Source organism: Anopheles ziemanni, chromosome 3 (genome assembly GCF_943734765.1).
Source record: "Anopheles ziemanni chromosome 3, idAnoZiCoDA_A2_x.2, whole genome shotgun sequence".
Lineage (NCBI taxonomy): Eukaryota > Metazoa > Arthropoda > Insecta > Diptera > Culicidae > Anopheles > Anopheles ziemanni.
In genome coordinates, this window is record NC_080706.1 from 67952208 (window position 1) to 67964495 (window position 12288).

At 45.0% G+C, this 12288-nt stretch overlaps 1 protein-coding gene and 1 non-coding gene across 2 annotated transcripts in view; one reads left to right on the forward strand and one right to left on the reverse strand.

Moving 5' to 3' along the window:
- The window catches only part of LOC131285328 (tyrosine-protein kinase-like otk), a 57129-nt gene that overhangs the window by 7748 nt on the left and 37093 nt on the right, over nucleotides 1-12288 (forward strand). The window lies entirely within an intron of this gene.
- Nucleotides 6204-6325, reverse strand: LOC131290098 (U5 spliceosomal RNA). Its single transcript, XR_009189278.1, has one exon. It is a non-coding gene; the product is annotated as a U5 spliceosomal RNA (small nuclear RNA).

Sequence of the window (12288 nt, forward strand, 5' to 3'; positions counted from 1 at the left end):
TTAACTTTAATCAGAAAATAAATCAAATTCATTTATTGAATTTACAATTCAAAATAGAATTAAATAAATGTGAAATTAAATTTTGCCAGTTAGTATAACCAGCAATAAGCAAAGCATACTATTTCCTTTTCAACCCATGCATTAGGGACGAACTGATCCGTTCCTTCGCGAGGATGCATCCTCTTTTTTACACCTTTAGGAATCGGTAGAGCGCATTCAACCTATACTCACCCAACAGGCAAACATATTTATTTCAACATTAGCATTAACGACCACAGTTTGTTAAAGGAGTAAGGCAGGAGTGTGGGGCGGTTTCAAAAACCGGGAAAAACGAAGGGAGGAGTTGCCCCGACGGCACCGTCATCAGCCTTCGTTGTCTGATACCTTTTGGGATGTGGAAAAACTGAACGTTGATGCACGGACGAGCAAAACTCAGTGCAGACACATCGAGGAAAAGAGGAAGCGGAGTTGTAGGGAAATCAAAGAAGTGGCAAACCTGTGCAGCGTGTTCGTATGAGCTGACGTAGCTGCTGTAGCTTATGTTGATGATGTTGTGGAGGAAAAGTCTCATCTCTCCGTACCCCGACGCATGGCGCAACCACAAGAGTGATAGGGGAGATCATAAAAAGCAATACGATCATCTGATTTTAGTGTTTGCGATGCTACTTGTTTTGCAACAGTGCAGTTTTCTTAGTTCCACACTCTGGATGGAATGATAAATATTTCCCATTCGCCGATGTGGGAGAAAATTTCTCGAATCTGACGAGCATGGGTTTTGAAATTTGTTTTTACAGAAAAAGAAGTGATGATAAGAAAACGCTCGTTTTAACGCTCGTTCGACACGTTCCTCACTTTAAACAGTCGTTTTCCACTGCACCACGAATGTTGGCCCCATTTTCCTCGACCCGATCCATTGGACGACGGTCGGTCAGTCGCTTTTTCAACATTCAAGTAAAACTCACCGATTATCCTTCACGTCGGCGCGATGCTTCTGCTTCAGCATCCCGGAAACGTTTAATCCATTTATCAAACAAAGTCATAACTCAAACCGAAACGGGAAAAAGAAGCGGTAAAACGGGAAGAAAACTGCCACAGAAACACCAGTAATTTTGCTGCAGTCCTTCTAAGCGCCATCACCACTCAATGAAAGGGAAAGAACAGCAAGCTTTCTTGGCGTCGCCTCGGTGTAGCTTGTTAAAAATCCATCGGAAAATATGGCACAAACGGGGAAAAGCGGAACTAAACGCTCGTTACGGTGCTGTTATTCGCAGCAGATCCTGGTTGTACCGGCTGTTGAGTCCGTGGGCGGTGGTCAACACCATCATGAATCAAACAAAATTACTGAAAGCCATTGGAAAAAGTTACCAACTTTTGGTGCATGAAGTGCTGATGAAGTGGTAATAAAACACGCGAAGGACGTGAGTGAGTTTTCATGTTTGTTTGGAATACTGATTTGAGGTGTTTTTTTTTATTTCGTTTAAGATAAGAGTTGTTTAGAATAACTGAAGTTAATGTTACTATGTTTTATTAAAGTAATATTCATGGTCAAAAGCCGTTGAATTTATTTAAATAACAATCAATTTTAGTATAGTTAATAACTTTCCCATAACACAAAATCTACACGTCATTCAGAGACGAGTAAAATATATTTGTACTCCAAATCATAATACAAATTGATGCAAAAAAGGTAAATTTTGTATCCACAAACTTTGATGAAAAAATAATGAAATAAGTTGGTTCCCAGCTGACCAAGGAACATGTATTTCAATAAAGACAAACTTTAGCATATTGCTTTGTATAGGTTGAATTGCAACAACCTAATGAAATTAAATTTGCCGTATGGAGCTATGTCTTTATTGCAAGATTTTAGATTACCCTTCTGCAACAACAGTGGTGAGGAATTTCATATTTGTACAGGAGAGTAATTTTCACGTATTACGACAAATTAGGAAGCACAGGCATCATATTCGCCAGTGTCACCCGACCCGAACCCGGCATCTGTTTGATGGCAAAGCAAATAAACATATATGATGAGGAAGAGCAGTACCCCTGCCTTGGATTACCGCAAAGCCCCGGCAGCGACAGATCCGATCTTGTCGACCACAAAAGTTGCTCATAATTTCATTACACTTGTCGGGCGTATCGGGGGAAACAAATCCACTTGCGTAAGCGAAACGGACGCGTTCCCCAAAAATACTCCCAAACCTCGGCTGCGCTCGGTTGTGTCGACAGGGTTCGGATGTGTGGGTACGGGGTTGAAGAAGTTGAAGTCCTGGACTCGGGGGAGGGGATTCTGACGAGGTCGTCCCGTACCGTACGACATCGTTGGTGACGACGATGATGAACAAGTGGGTATACATTTCAAGTGGTCTCTCGAAACCAGGAAAGCATGAGTGAGCTCCCTTGTGCGAACCCTTGTGTATATACTCCCCTGGCAACGGTGGTGGCTTTGCTTTCCATTCAGTACGTCCCGGGAGCTTCCGGGAGTTACGGTTAGTGCAGCACCCGGGCGGCTGAAGAGCTCGCCTTCCGGGTCCAGGATTCGGGGGAAAACAGACGACAAACAAAATGGCAACAAACCTACAACTTCCCTTGCGCCGTCGGTGTTGGAAGTTGAAGTTGCTCGAGGGTAAGAGGTTCGTACGTTCCAGGAGTATGAGTTGGTTTATGCTTCGGTGCATCTAGCTTGGGAGAGAAGGGTGGTTGTCGGATGGGGGATTCGCCGGGGCGGGCGTCAAGAGGAATCAATGAGTCGAGATCCGAATCCGAGGGCACATTCTCGGCGTGGAACAACGCTGTAAGCCCGGCAGAAAACAGCAGTACGCACACCTTCTTGGTTCAGGTCAGGTCTTTCTGGATAAGGGAACCAGCGCTTCGAGCTCACCCTACGCCGACGTTACGCGCCCCAGTATCGCAAAGGGGACGACGCATCCGCAGCAATAAAAACTGAAATCCCGTCGTAAAGTACGTAATTTACGATTACGCCAACTTACGCCGACTCGAGCGTGCGGAGAAATGGGAAGCTTCCCGCGCTTAGTCTGGCCTAAGGTCTGGTGACTATCGCGTCTATCGGTGTATGGCGCGTGAAGCAGGAGGCTTCGATGTCCGATATCCGACCTGGTGGTGTCGGTCCCGGTGGAAGGTGAAACTCGCACTCGTTGTCACCCCTAGTTCCCGAAATCGCTCCAGCTGGAGTTAGTGCCACGCTTTAATCAGCCTTACAGCCGGGGTCCTGTGGCGCCCTCCGGTGTTCGCAGTCGAACGTGTAAAGCGATAATAATGGACAAAATTTATGACACCGAGCGAAAGAATGACGAGCAGTGCGACCCAACAGGGGAACAAAAAACGAAATTAAACGCACCCCGAACCGAACGTTGGCCCAAAACTATTTCCCTTCGGCACTCCCCGGGCGAAAAAGGGCAACTGCCTCGAAAGCGACAACACGCGTCCTGCGACCGGCTGGACGTCCTTTAGCTTTTCCAGCGCCCATTTTTATCACCGGGATTTTGGCATCCCTCTTTCTAGCTGGCGCTTCCGGTTGCGCAAAGGGTGAACTGTTTGCTTTTTTGTCTCCGCCAGCGAAGGTAGGCGGACATGCCAAAGGGGGTGTGAGAGGGTTTTTATTAGTTTTGCGCTTGTGTTTGGTTTGTGTCACCTTCGGCTTCGTATGTGGGAGTTTTCCTGGTCCTGGTGTTTTCCTTTTCTGAAGCCTGAAGGGTTCCCTATTTGTGTTTTGTTCGGTATAACCTCCTTTTTAACCAAGTTTGTGGATTGTAAAATTGTTGAGTATGTTATACTTTTGTCCAACATTGTTTTTATTACATGGTTTAACTTTTTTATATTTGTGGTATTTAAAATTCATGAGCTTATTTTTCATGTTTTAGGTATGACTGTTTATGTAAATGCATGTTTCAATTCTGGGTAATCAACATCAAAAGTCCTTGCATCTAGGGATAACACCGCTTGCTCGCCAAAACAAAGTAAGATCCCCGAATGTGCGGTACAGCTAAGACAACAAACGCTGTTCATCAAAGTTCTCGGAACGCTCGGTGAAGAAAAAACAAAGTCGTAAGCTACCATTCAGCACCGATTAACTCCGATCAAACGATTCCCCAGATAGAGAGAGAGAGAGAGAGAGGGGTTCGACATTATGGTAGCCGATGAAAACCATCGCTGGTGTGAAGGGAAATTACAACTTCACTCCCGAAGGAAATTATAACTTCCCGAGACGCGGAACGCGGGAAGGAAGTGGGTAACCCAGGCCGGTGTATTTATTCACCCCAAAGCAGAGGGACCTTTAATCTTCCCGTATCGCTCCGATGCACACGGTGGAGACGGCGACGACGGTGCGGTCTCTGGTCCTCTGGGAAGAAATAATAAACAAACCAACTTCAAACCCGATTCCTTCGTCGACGATCGGTTGCTCGAACCGGTGAAGTGCATTTCCAGACGCTCGTCGCAACCGGAGGGAAGGAGGAGTGTCGTCGGGGCCTAGTTCATCTACGCAGATGCTCTTACGAGTGCGTGCTTTTCCGAACGCATCGTCTGGAGCGAGAATACTTCTCCTCAAAGGTACCGAACTGCTGACTTCAATCGCTCCAATCCGAAGGAGTGAACGCAACTCGCCCGACGATGCACACTGGAAGACATGGACTTTCGTTTATCGATTTAGTTTTTGTCCAAACCGAACCTTCGGGGTTTTTAATGCACTGTAAATAAACCAGTGATAAACGTGGCCCCGAATGGGGAAGCTAGAAGGTCCGGTTCGGGAAGGCTGTTCAAACATGGCAGCAAGTTCTCCGGCACACGGGACTAACGCATATGGCGCGATGTTTGATGCGTTTGTTTATCCGAGTTCTCGGTCTCGGGTGTAAATATATTCTAAAACAAACGCCTAAACCTAGCTTCAATCTTGCTGAAGTCAAGCGACTGCTGGAAGGTTTGTTACCGGTGAGGTGTTTCGGTTCGTGGAAGTACCAGGAACAGCCAGAGACTAGATGGACGCCGGTGTGGACGTGGTCAAATTTCGTTCCCAAAAGTAAACACGAAGGAAATGGGTGTAAAATAAGGGAATAAATCCTTCTAACCAACGCAGACACGCATACCGTTGGGGGTAAGCAAGGGCAAATAGCAAGATCGGTTTCCCTTGGCCACCCGTAAAAAACCGAACTCCGAGGCTGGAGCTTTTCCGGGAGTCTGGGAAGCACAGGAAGGCTGAAAGAAGGCACCAAAAGAAACCGAGCGAAAGGGCACGAAGTTGCAGCAAAAACATAAGAACAACAACAGCAGTTTCCAAAGATCGGATGACGCGACGTGCACGTCTCACTGTTCCATTCTGGAGCCCACCGTGAGGCCTGAACCCGGGAGCACCTCGATAGTACGATCCGTTGCGAGTCACTTCCATATTGGATTTTCCGTTTGAAGTTCGCCGGCAGCAGGGGGAAGGCACTGGCCCCGAACACTGGTAGGCTGGCAGTAAAAGGCAATAAAACGGTGAGATGAATGCGAAACACACCGACACAACGGTATAAATCGGACGGGCAAGCCGGAGGGTTCTGCCGGCCTACCATAACGGAAGAATTTATCGACACCCGGGCCCAAACTCCGTCCTGGCGCTGACCTTTTTTTCCCCGGGGAGTCGTATGTCGACTCTGCTTTTTATACTTTTTGTTTCGGGCGGGCAAACTGCAATCAACCTGCGGGACGAAAAGCGATATCCTGGTGGCAGCTTTTAATTAATCAACGCATTTATACGCAGTGCAATTGCTTTCTTCTTTTCGTGCCTTTTTCATGCGTTCAAATTGCTGTCAATTAATATTTTACCTTTTTTCATGACTGAAAGTTAATTAACAATTAATTTAATTTTAAACGCAAAGGTATCGAAAAGTTGGAAATTCTGAAGGATCGACTGTTTTACAACTTCAATTAATGACCAACATTGTGTTACCTATTAGAACGGTATCGTGGCTTTCATAAGCAAAACTTAACTTATAGCTCCATACAGCTGGTATTATTTTATAAGTTTAAACGCTACAGTGTTCATACGAGCTAATTTACCTTTAAACATTTTGTATTTGTAGATTAGTACGGCATCGTGAAGTAAAAAGGCTTTTTTAAGCCAAACTTATAGCTCCATGCCCTGATTTTTTACACGAGCTGACGTTTCTTTTAAAATGTTGTATGTGTAGATTAGGTGTTCTGTTTCCCCGAAAGGAATCAGAACTGAACAAAAATTCATTTTAGACTCATTAGAGTATCCCTCTCCACGGAAATCTTTAGTAAAAGGCGAAAGATTTATTCGACAACTGAAGAGAGATCAGAGTAACTTGAAAACGGTCCCGCCGGTAGGTTATATCCCTCCGTACCGAATGTTGCTCTAGCGATGTCTAACGAAACCGTTCGCTGCCTTCCATGCATTCCCTTGCGAACATACGGTTTTGTTATGCTCGAACACACACAAACACATAGATACGCGTGCGCGAAGCGTTCTTGGAATCGCGAAACGTGTTTGACAGCATAAGAGTGAAAGAGAGGGAGAGAAGTGTTTACCCGGTTGGCACCGCGGTAGGAAAGCGATGGAAAGGGTACAGATAACGCCGCACTTGAGCGGAGTTTCAGCTGCGAATCTTTGCGTTCACGCTAGACAGTTGCCCTCTCTGTTTTCCACTCTATTGTCCTCTCACCTTATCGCGATCTCATCAAGCATAGAATGGCGTAGTTTTTCAGTACCGGCGGCGAAGGAAAACGACCGACCGGCGTTTTGGGATTGCTTTCCAAGGGATGCATGCTTTTGACAGTCATCGCTGTGTCGTGATTTGTTTGGACGCTATTTTTCCACGCTACTTCCCGCTACATTCAAAGGCGCACGACATGATTGCCAATTTATGGTTTGGGTGCTGCCCTTCGGTTTTGATAAATTGAAGTATGAAGCTATCAACAGCTTCAGTAGATTAGGAGCTGTCACGGGCGACGGACGGTGAATGACGAGAACCTTTGAGGGATATGTTTACATGGGACCCTTTTCTTAGCTTACCCTCCAGGGCTTATGAAATCTATTATCATTTATTTCTGATAATTGGTTGACATTCGCTCAAGGATTACGGAACGACAGAGGACAAACAAATTCGATACATTTTGCTTGCTTGTTTCATTTTATCACAATGATCTGTACAAATGCTTAAATTTCGCAAGATTATTTTCTGAAAAAATGCATGTTTGCGTTCGGAACGATTAAAAAAGACATTGTGAAAACATGGAATTTAAATCGTTAGCAAAAGTATTATTGTAAATTTTTCTGGTAGTTAGAATGTATAACAGAAATCAGATATATTTCTATTTAAGTTTTTCATGAGTTTCTTTTGATTATGCTTAGTTTAAACTTCTAATTATTTTTATGAGCGATACTTTTGGAAAGTTAACCAAACCCTTGGTCTACAGAACATAGTATGGCGATATTGCCCCTTGGTCTCCCATATTATTTTGCTTCCCTCATAAAATATACTAAATATTGACTTAGTACGTGATTCACAAACACTAAAGTGTGGAACAGCCAGTGGACTAGGTCTTAACGATGCTCCGATAGGATAACAAATGATGCATCATAGCTCTCCGCTGCTGACGCTTCAAACAAGAATCCAGTGGAGAAAATGAGACCATTCGACAGACTTTACTTGTCCATTGCCTGGTTGTTACCTTTTTTTAGTCGAATCGTCCTCCCAAGCTTTTCCAACGCGAGACAAAACGAAGGAATATCGAAATCGCGAACTTTACGGTCATTCTCGTGGAGTTCTCGGGAGATAGCGACGCTAAGAGGAACCGGGTCGCTGCAAGACGTCGGTTGTGCGGATTTCAGATTTTTGTTTTTTTCCTTCCTGTGGACCAGCTGCAAATATTCTTGTGCTTTGCATAAAACGCTGCCTTTCTCCCGAGCGAGGTCAGTTGCGACCGGCTGGTTCAGGGGTTGAAAAATTGCCCGTTTTGGATGTTGCCTTCGGCAGAACGCCACCAGCGTTTCATCGCGGTCCTCTTTTCTGGTCCATGGAGCTGCCGGTCCAGCGCGGGATAAAACGAATAAAACGACCGCGAAATAGTGGTGCTGGCTCCCTGGGAACGCCAGCCACTCGCCAAGAATGTCCGGGCCCGGACGCTGGGAAATGCCGCGGGGAACGGTATTTTCATTTTCCTCGCCGCCCTTACTTTTCTCGGTGTGTGTGTACCCTTCGCCGATCCTGACACTTTTCCGACGACTTTCCGGACCGCTGCCGTCTTCAAAGCGATTTAATTTATATCCTTTCCATTCTGGCTCTTCGGGCGTTCGCTTCCTTCCCGTCGCTTCGTGCGGTGGCGAGTATTTTTGCGGACAGAAGAAGTCTTCCGAGTCGCCGAGCAATAACCGTTAAATGATAAACAATTCTGAAATAGTGTTTTACGTTGTTTCGAAGGCACATGCGACTGAAGCCCCTTTATTTTATTTGCTCCAGCTCTTTCACAATGCCACCGCACTGTTGTTGATAAGTTCTTTTTAGAGAACCTTAAATTCAATTATTTTGTTTTTCAGGGAGATGAAAACTAGTGCGCAAAATACAAAAGTTTGTATCAAATTTAGAAGTTAAGAACATTTATTAAATAAGTTAAAATAATGTCGGAAAAGCACGTATTGTTTAATATTTTTCCACCTTTTTAACTTTCCTAAGTTACTCTCGAAAGTCTTTCTCTACGTTCTCTAGTGCTTCCCAATGTCAGTTGCTAATCGGGCTCGGTTTTGTACATCCGCGTAATGTGATACGTACAAGCAAACACCACTCGCATCGAAGGGGTGTTTCCAACGCCGGCTTTTCTTGTGATAATCGAACCGAATCGACGCACTTTTTCCTCTGCGTTGAGTAGCATGAGAAGGGAACGTTAAAACTAAAATATAAATCCACCGAGCAAGGGCCAACCCCTTTAACATGCTCTTAAACAACCTCTGGCAAACTTGTTTTCCTTTCCGTTCGGAGTTTTCCTTTCACCGACGTCCGTCAACGAGGGGGTGGAAATTTAATGAAACACAAGCGGGGGGTACAGGGGCAAAACCGAATTGATTAACCTCCTTTGGCTCTGTTTTTTGTTTAGGGTGGTTCGTTGGTTGGTTGTGTGTTCCTCCCAATTGCATTTACCGGGCGGACGATCCTTTCCGTACGATTTTCCCCCACCTTCCGTGGATTAAACACGACCAGGATTTGCATTTTGCGTACGATATTCAATATCCTGTACTAAGGTGGGTGGAGAGAAAAACGAAATAGGTGTTTGCAGACAGGATACATCGACTTGCAGACAGGATACATTCGAGCGGACTTATCAGTCAGTTGGGATTTGCCATCTTTTTTCTCTCCTTTTATTTTTTTCAATAGCTCCATATCAGCCTACGGGAAAAGGCACCACCAAACTTCCGTCTCGTTTTTCCTTACGAGACCTGATCCGGTCCCCTCCGTGGATAGGATAACTAGTTTCTCTACTTGCAGGAGCGCGATTTCAACCAGGGTTGCATTATGGTTCCCCTTGGGTTACGCCGGCAAGATTGGACGTATTTATGGCTCGTTTCCTTTTTTTCCCTGTTCGGGAAAAACTTTATCGCTAGCAGGACGAAAATGAAGGGTAAAAAGTGCGCCTGTTTTGTTCCCTCCGTTGTTGTCCCTTCCCTAGAGGAGAAGGATTCGTTTTCGACGCCTTCCACGCGTACTCGCTGTGGTTATGTTGTGTTTTTCCCCCCTCCCGTGCGCAGCACGAGGGGAGAATTAAACGGAGGAAGTTGTGTTAAATGGTCAGTTGTTAGCTTCATGTCATATTATGGAACTAGGCTGTCAAAACTCATTTCAGGGGAAATCTGCATCGACGGTAACGAGACAAACACCGCCGGCCCCTTCCTTTTTGGGGGGATTTCGATTGAGTTTTCCGTCGCGGTGGCTTTTTGATGCTTGCTGCTTGCCGACATAATTACCAATGCTGATTTTTGTGTTTGTGGTTGCAAAATTATTAGCACGCGATGGGTTGTTGAATTATTTAAATCAACAATCGTTTACCGAAAGCAAACACTTTGTAGGGAATTGTTGTGTCCGTTGGCAGAATAATTCCATAATCATGTTTTCCAATGATTCGTTATGATTGTATTTCAACCAAAATGTAAACCCATTTACAATGTAGCAACGTTGTCCCAGTCATAACTGTCAAACGCTGTTTTCGGTAAACAAACAATTCTAGAATCTAAAAATCCAGAACCAGAGCATCTTAAGGGGACGGGAAATGAAGCGTAATCGCTAGCGTAATCGTGTTATTCTGTTGGTCAATCTGCCAAAAGAATTTTGATTTACCTACCCTATAATCGCATACGTAGTCTTGTCAGAACGTAAACAAACGAATCAATTATTTATCAAATTTCTATGATTATTTAGCATAATATTTGTATTTTTTAACAATAAGCAACAAAATGATATGCAACAAAATGAAGTAGCTTCAAGAAATGGTGCCATTTTTACCAAATTGCAAGACATAAACAAAGCAAAGATGACGATGAATATCGATGATACACGAGAAACTTGTTGTTTTCTAAAAGTGTTTTAATGGCGAATTGAAACTCGTGGGCATGTGAATACTTCAAAAGTAAATCGTATTTTTCCTACTTTAATTTTAATATGTCAATGTCAATGTTATTTCCAATGATAAATTTTCCAATAATTCTAGATCATCAACCAACTTACTTTAATCTTTTGATATTTGCTTTATTTTAGAATCACAATTTTTTTCTAACTCAATAACTTTTCAGGGAATGGACTCAGTTCCATGTGATTTATCTCCTTTTTCTTGATCCAACGACCAGAATAAATACGATCGAGATGAAACGAATGACACTCGTCCACGTCGTTCTGATTGACCGTCGTTGCAAATATATCCTCGCCTTCAAGGCAATACTTTCCGCCTCACCAGTTTATTCGAATGTAGAAAGAAAAAAAGTGTCTTTTCTTCTTTCACTACCACTTCGACCGGTTCACCTGTATCTTCCTGTCCTGGCGGCATCGCTTCTGGAGTTCCGAACGGCAGATCGGCAGCGTATCACGATTTGAACTTCATTCCCGGAGCGATATGAAGTTTTACGTATGGGAATCATGTTTAATGTGATGCAAAAGAAAATACGCCCGACAGAACGAAACAGCCGGAGTGTTTCGCACGGTCGCGCGGGGGCGGTTGGGAGGGGGAAGGGAGGTGGAAAACCCCTTTTGCCGGTGCTCTTCCCGAGCATTGGCAGGCTAATAAGTATGCACGGGTCGTTTTTCCATCCGTGCGACGCCGACAAATGAAATACGATCAACAGCTTCGCTTCCAAGCCGCCGAAGACAACCGAGGGTCACGTCTGGGGAAAAGAGGGAGGTAGGAGGAGAGACAGGGTGTGCTTTTTATTACGTGCTTCCAACGGTCAGCAGGACCACTTCTCTTGGTTTCTCGGGAGCCTCCAGTTCCGCGGCATTTGCAAGTCTCCTTCGTTCCATCCGGGATCGTAATGAAAAACCTGGTGGACTGCGAAGTATCCACTGCATGCCTGAACAGCTATCGTTGTGTGTGTGTGTGTGTGAACGCTATAAAAAGGATGCAATGATTTATGAGGAAGGTAAAATGAGGAAGTGGTCACCAGAGGAGAGAAAGGACATGGGCTAGGTGAAAAGGACACTCTACCAACCCCTCGAAGAGGCACAGCTGAAGGGCTTCATCCATCGGCTTGTTGCCTCGGGCTTGTAGGGCTCGATTGGCCTGTCTCGAGAACACTTTTGCGATATCGGACGTCGCAGAATTCGGTGTTCCGGAACAACCGCTTCCGCGTGTGCCTCAAGTGCAACGAGATGCAAATATTTGCCATTCCATTTGCAACGAAAATAGCACCATCGACGAAGCGCAATGACGGTTGTAGAAGGTCTACACCGTTCGAGAGGATCCAGAGTCAGTCGCCGGCGGATAATTATACAACCCATAGCTCCCGAAGCGACCACGGCGTGAGGACACGGTTTGGACATTTTTCCCGCCGCAAACTATCGCAAAACGCTGACAGCTCAATGGCGCTCCCCGCTCTTGGACGGAGGACAAAAGGACTGTGGAGTATAAAAGAACAAGGACCAGGTGGGGATAGCGGGGGGAACGTCTTTCACAAGGCCTGGAAGCAGTGGAAATGCATGCACACAAAGAAATCATATTATCCCGCTATTTATAAATCATGCTCATGTCCTTAGCGTCTCGGCGAAGGTCGAAGGTCCTGTAGCATAACGT